Source organism: Bubalus bubalis, chromosome 21 (assembly GCF_019923935.1).
Source record: "Bubalus bubalis isolate 160015118507 breed Murrah chromosome 21, NDDB_SH_1, whole genome shotgun sequence".
Classification (NCBI taxonomy): Eukaryota; Metazoa; Chordata; class Mammalia; order Artiodactyla; family Bovidae; genus Bubalus; species Bubalus bubalis.
In genome coordinates this window covers 20,045,959-20,052,328 of record NC_059177.1, presented here as the reverse complement: position 1 = coordinate 20,052,328, position 6,370 = coordinate 20,045,959, and the positions used below count along the sequence as shown (strand labels likewise).

The 6,370-nt window shown below is 36.8% G+C and overlaps 1 pseudogene; it reads right to left on the bottom strand.

Moving 5' to 3' along the window:
* Nucleotides 1-470: 470 nt before the first annotated feature.
* Nucleotides 471-1,028, bottom strand: LOC102402114 (annotated as a pseudogene).
* Between the last annotated feature and the right edge of the window lie 5,342 nt (nucleotides 1,029-6,370).

The following is a 6,370-nucleotide window of genomic DNA, read 5'->3' as shown; positions in this document are numbered from 1 at the left end:
GTAGGTAGCACTTCTTTGGTCCCTATTAATCTACATATGCAGTTTTATACTCTGGATGAGCGTGTTTTTAATTCTGCTTTAAAATTAACCAAAGAAGGAAGTAAAATTAATTGCACTGTGAAAACCAATCAAAAGAACACTTTCTATTGAGGATGAAAGAGCAGATTACAGTAAATTTTCCATTTCTTCAGACTAGCTGTCCTGACCAAGAGGCACTGAGAAAGTTGAGTAAGGAAAAGGGATGGTGATCTCAAGAATGCTCTATCCTTCTGAATACAGCATAGGCATAAACTTGCATAAGACTGTAATTAAACTGTCTCCAGATAAGAAATTTCTAGAGCAACTATTTTTTTTTTTAACAAAATACATTCTTCTATATGGGAAAGTTTTATTCTTCAAAAAAGAAAACTTCTGGAATTGGACCAGCTAAGTCATCTCTTACTATCTCAAATCAAAGATGAACCAAGCTGATGGTTCACAATCCAGTTCTGTGTGAATAAAGTAAGCATCAAGAAGTATAGGTGTCATCTTCTAAGGGAAATATTCTTAGGATCTGGCAGCATAAATCCATCAGTGAGTTTGTAGTAGACTGTTGTGGAGTCAGACTCCACTATGGCCAAAGTAAAAGACATAGGCAATCGGGATCACCTTGCAATTTTCAGGATGCCTTCAAGATCCCCCTTATCCTGCTATGGCTGAGGGAAGCACTGATGGGCGTAGGTACCACAGACTGTAAACCCTTCTGCTTCTGTCTCAGTGCTGAGAAGGCGGATGAGCTGGAGATCTAGTAATCCCACACAGTTTACTTCATGCCAGCTTTTACTCGCTATGAGGTCCAGGCAAGCCAAGAACGCTGTATAAGCTTGGGTGGCATCTCTTATAATTAACTCCATCATTTCTAAATACTTAGGGTGCGTGCCCATCCAGATGTCCTCGGGGAGGGGGGGCGCCGTGGGTGGGCGCTGCCGCCACCGCAATCGCCACCCGGTCGCGCCTGCGGTCGGCTGGGACTCTCTGCGTTCCTCCATGCCCAGCCACGTGGCACGCCCGTGGTGCACCGCGCGGCTCTCTCCACGCCCCTATATTTAATATAATTATTGATAAGACTGACGTTTGTCTAACCTTTAAACATTTTTCTTTTTGTTCCACCTGTTCTTAGTTTATCTGTTTCTCTTTCTTTCCTTTTAAACTGGTTATTTTAATTCCTATATTAGCTTTTTACCTCTATTTGTATATTTTTAGTGGTTTTTCTTGTGATTCCAGTATGGATCTGTAACATATCACAGTCCATTTAGATTTAACAACATACTGGGTATTATAAAACAATAGTGAAGTCGCTCAGTCGTGTCCGACTCTTTGCGACCCCGTGGACTGTAGACCACCAGGCTCCTCCGTCCATGGGATTCTCCAGGCAGGAATACTGGAGTGGGTTGCCATTTCCTTCTCCAACAATAGAACCTTATAATAGTTAATTCCTGATTTCCACTATCTTGTGCACTATCATGTCATATAAATATTTATATTTATGCACATTACTGACCTCATAATATAATGGTATAATTTTTAAAATTTCAACTGTCATTTGGTCTCTAAAGAAACTGAGATGAAAAAGTATTGTGTTATTATGTAAAAAGTATTTGTTACTGCCTATTTATCATTTCTGATTCTTTTCTTTTTTTCTTTTTGTCTGTATATATGTTTAATTTTGAATCTTTTTCCTTCATCAGAAAGAATTTTCTTTAGGGTTTCTTACACTGCAGGTCTGCTGGTGATAGAGTCTGTCAAGTTTATTTTATCTAAAAATTGTTATTTTACTCTCATTTTTGACTTATTTTTCTTCTGCACATAAACTGTTGAGTTTATTTTAGATTTAAAATATCATTTCTTTGTCTTCTAATTTCACTCTTTCTAATGAGAAGTCAACTTACATTCAAAATTTTTTTCTGTATATAATGAACCTTCTTTCTCTGGAAACTTTCAAGAATTCTTTGTATTTGGTTTTCAGCAGTTCGATTGTGATAGTCTAAGATCATGTTGTTATATCTTTCTTTGTATTAATTCTGCTTGAAGTTTGCTGAGCTTCTTGAATTTTGAAGTCAATGATTTTCATTGAAATTGTAATTTTTTGCCATTATTTCTTCAGTACTTTTTCTCTACCATTTTTATTTGTCTCTTGATGAATCCAACACACATATATTAGACCATTTAATATTTTCTTTAAGGTCACTGATTCATTGTTCATTTAAAAAATTATCTTTGTTACTGATTACTTAATCTTCATTTATCTTGACATTCACTGTTCTGTCCTCTTAATATCCAATATGCTAATAAATTTATCTTTTTAAACATTTTAAATAGTATTCTTTTCTATTGTAGGTTTTCTATTTCATTCTTTTTATAATTTTCATTTCTTTGCTGAAATTTGTTCCCTGTCTATGATCCTTTTAAAACCCTGAGCATAATTCTAATAGTTATTTTGAAAATCTTTTCTACTAAGTTTAAAACTTGGATCATGTTGGGGTCCATTTTTATTGACATTTTTGCCTCAGTGAGTCACATTTTCTGCTTCTTTATATGTCTGGTAATTTCTTTATTGTTTTATAAATGTTCATAACATTGATAAGACTCTAGATCTTATCATTTTTTTACGAAAGGTAGTGTTCTTTTTTTCTTTTAAGTGTTTAATTTACTTGATAATTACCTTGATTTAAGTTTAGTTTTATTATTTGCCAGGAAGAAAATTCAAGAAGTGTTTACCAAAATGATATGATTTGACAAGGTTCAAATACTTTCTTTCCACAGTGATTGGTAGCAGCTAACATCTCTGTTTTGGACATTCAACTGTTAATAGTTATTTCCCACTGGAACATTTAGAATATCTCCCATAGGTGAACAGTTCACGTGTCAGTCCAGAATTTAAGGAAGATTAAAGTTGGATATGGGGCTCCCATCAACTGCATGTCCTTTCTTTCCAGCTGTTTTCTTATCAAAGTTCAGCCACTTTGGCAGCACAAAGTTCATTCTCTGAAATCCAAAACAAATCGAGTCCATATTTTTGCTTATAATAAAGCTGTTCTTCACTGCGTGCACTGGGGGTTCTTACAGAGGGAAAAACCCTGTAGAAACAGATCTCTTCCAGGGCTTTTCACTTCTTTCAAGGGTTAAATATCCTGCAATTTGTGACCCCTTTTCTTCCCTCTTCAGTTACTCCAAAGTGTTATATTTTATATTTTGTCTAGAGTTTATAATTTTTATCTGAAGTATGGTTATTTTAACATAAGGTACACTGCCATTAGCAGAACCAGAAATAGGGGCTAAGTTTTTATTCTTTCTGGAGAAGGGAAAGGCTACCCCCTCCAGTGTTCTGGCCTAGAGAATTCCGTGGACTGGGGTCACAACGAGTTGGACACAACTGAGTGACTTTCACTTTCACTTTTTATTCTTTTTTCAACTGAGAAACAAAGAATTTGCATGTAATGCAGGAGACAAAGGTTTGATTCCTGGGTCAGGGAGATCCTTTGGAGAAGGAAATAGCAACCCACTCCAGTATTCTTGCCTGGGAGAGCCCATAAACAGAGGACTCTGATGGGTTGCAGTCTATGGGGTCACAAAGAGTTGGACATGACCTAGTGACTAAACAACAGCAACAATGTAGTTGCTTTGTGATGTCATGTTGGTTTCTGCTGTACAACAAAGTGCATCATCTATATGTATCCATAGATCCTCTCTCCCTTGGACCTCTATCCCACCTCCTCCCACCCCAGGCCCCTAGGTCATCACGGAGCACCACGCTGAGTTCCCTGCTCTATACAGCAGTTTCCTACCAGCTATCTGTTTTATGAATGGCAATGCGTATACCTCAATCCTAGTCTCCCAATTCGTCCTACCACCCGCCTCCCTACATGTACTCTACTTTCTCTACTTCTATGTCTCTTTTCTTGCCCTGAAAATAGGTTCATCTGTACCGGTTTTCTAGATTTTACACATATGCCTTAGTATATGATGCTTCTTTCTCTTTCCGACTTCACACTGTATGACAGACTCTAGGTCCATCCACATCTCTGCAAATGACCCAGATTGTTTCTTTTTATGGCTGAGTAATATTCCATTGTATATATGTACCACATCTTCTTTACCCATTCAAGTATTGGTGGGCATCTAGGTTGCTTCCATATCCTGGCTGTTGTAAATAGTGCTGCAGTGCACATTGGGGTGCATGTGTCTGTTTGAATTATGGTTTTCTCACAGTCTATGTTTTATTTATCTTTGAATTTCCAGCACTAGGAATGTCTTGCATGATAAATAAATCATCAATAGATGTATATTGATCAGATGAATATGTATGTGCATAGAATGATCTCCTGTGGGAGAAAGGATGGCATGAAAGGCATTAAGTTCCCCTCAATACCAGGTCCCCTTGCAACTTCTTATCAGCCTAGGGATACCAGTATAGACTAATTCATACTCTTTATGTCTGTGGAACTCCTAATAGTTCCATTTTAGACAATTTCTCCCATTCAGACTTATCAGCTAGTTTTGTAAGCTTGCAGACCATCCCTCTCTTCCATTTTGCTCTCTTTGAATTGAAGAGACATTTCAATTTTCAAATGAACCAGAGAGACAGACACAGCAATAGTTCTTACTTGAATCATGCTCTCAAGGGAGAATGGAGTAGATTTAGAAATCTTTTGCTCTCTTTTGATTGCTTTATTCAATGTCAGTGGCAAATGTTTAAAGAATAATTTGTCCATCACTTTGGCCCAGGTTTTATTCAATGGAAAGTCTTTGTATCATTTCACTTTCCTTAAATGAAACAACAGTTTGAGGTGAATTAGGCTTTTGAGTGTTGTTGAAATTTCCCTTGTTTAGAAGTAAAATTTCTAGTTTCGTCTTTCTTCCCTCCAGTGCCACCCCTTAACTCCTTTGCTACCTGTCAGCCTGTGTTATATATTTACCCTGAACTTGTGAACAATCCAAATTTATGTCATTGACTTTGATGTTTGTTTACCTATGCTTCTTACCAGTTTTGTTTTTAACAGATTTAAAGTTCACAGAGACCGGAGAACTTGTTAAGCAACTTGCTGTGTAGATTACCTTGTAATTGCGTTATACAATGAACTTCTTGAAATTTTTGGTAATGGCTCTGGGATGTAAAAAGACAGAGTTCACTTAAAATTAACTTTTTCCTATTAGCTGTCTCCGCTTTGAACCACCTGTATCCTGACAGTAAGCTGAAGTTTCTAAATTAAATCTTTCATTATTCATTGTTTCATTATTTATTAAATTATTATTTTAACAATTATTTATGGGGGCTTTTTCTCTGTTTTGCATTATTCTAGGTTTAGGAAGCTTGGTGATGAAAGGTACTGAATTAAGTATGATTCAATGAAAAAAGATATGATCCCTGATATTGAGACTCTCATTCTTAGAGCAAAGCAAGAAATTTAGAGTAATAAAGAATAAAGTAATAAACAGGGATTTTAAGAAATGGACAAGCAGGGCCTTGACTATGGCCCTGTGTCCCTTAGAAGACTCCCAGAAGATAAAATGATTGAGGTGCAATTAAATAAAGCTGAGTATTTTAGTTGAGGCCAAACCAGGTTAACTTTTGGTCAGTGAACCTGGTGAGCTTATAGTTCCATGGTAGTTCTCCCTGGCATTTTTGTTTATTGTCAGAAGTAGAAGTAAATGTTCTGAAATAGGGAAGGGGACTGAGGATGGTGTTTGAAAGGCTTTATTCTTGATGGGTTGAGAACAGAGAGAAAAGGATGATGAATAGTATGACATAACATGTATCTTCCCTTTTCTCTCTTAGATTGTTGGGTTGCTTTTGATTAATTTCTTTGGAAAAGGGATTCAGGGTTTATTGAAGAAGGAGAGCTTATAAGATAAAAGACTGAGAGATCCTGGGTGCAAATGGTATAGCTTTGAAGCAGTGGCGAACAGTTATTATTTCTGCTTCTATGACATCCATCTGCTAATTTTCTGTAAAATATTCCCAATTTTCTTTTTATTATCAGAAAGCAACTTCCTTCTACTGTTAGGCCAAATGCTTCATGGGAGACTCATTTATTCTTAGCTCCATGGGTAGACTATGATAAAGGCCTATTCCAACAGTATTGTGTCTCTACTACCCTTGGTACAGGGTTGAACATGGCACAAAACAGGTAAAACAAAAAAAACAAACAAACAAAAAAAAAAACAGGTAAAACAAAGGCCATTTCAGTACATTTTTGAAGTGATTGCAGTTAAGAAAGGGCTTATGCAGCCAGTGATGGCAGCTGTTCAATACAGAATGAACAGGAAAACCCACTGGCACACATCACCCCTTCACCAAACCCATTATTCCCACTACAGGGCTCTGGCCCTT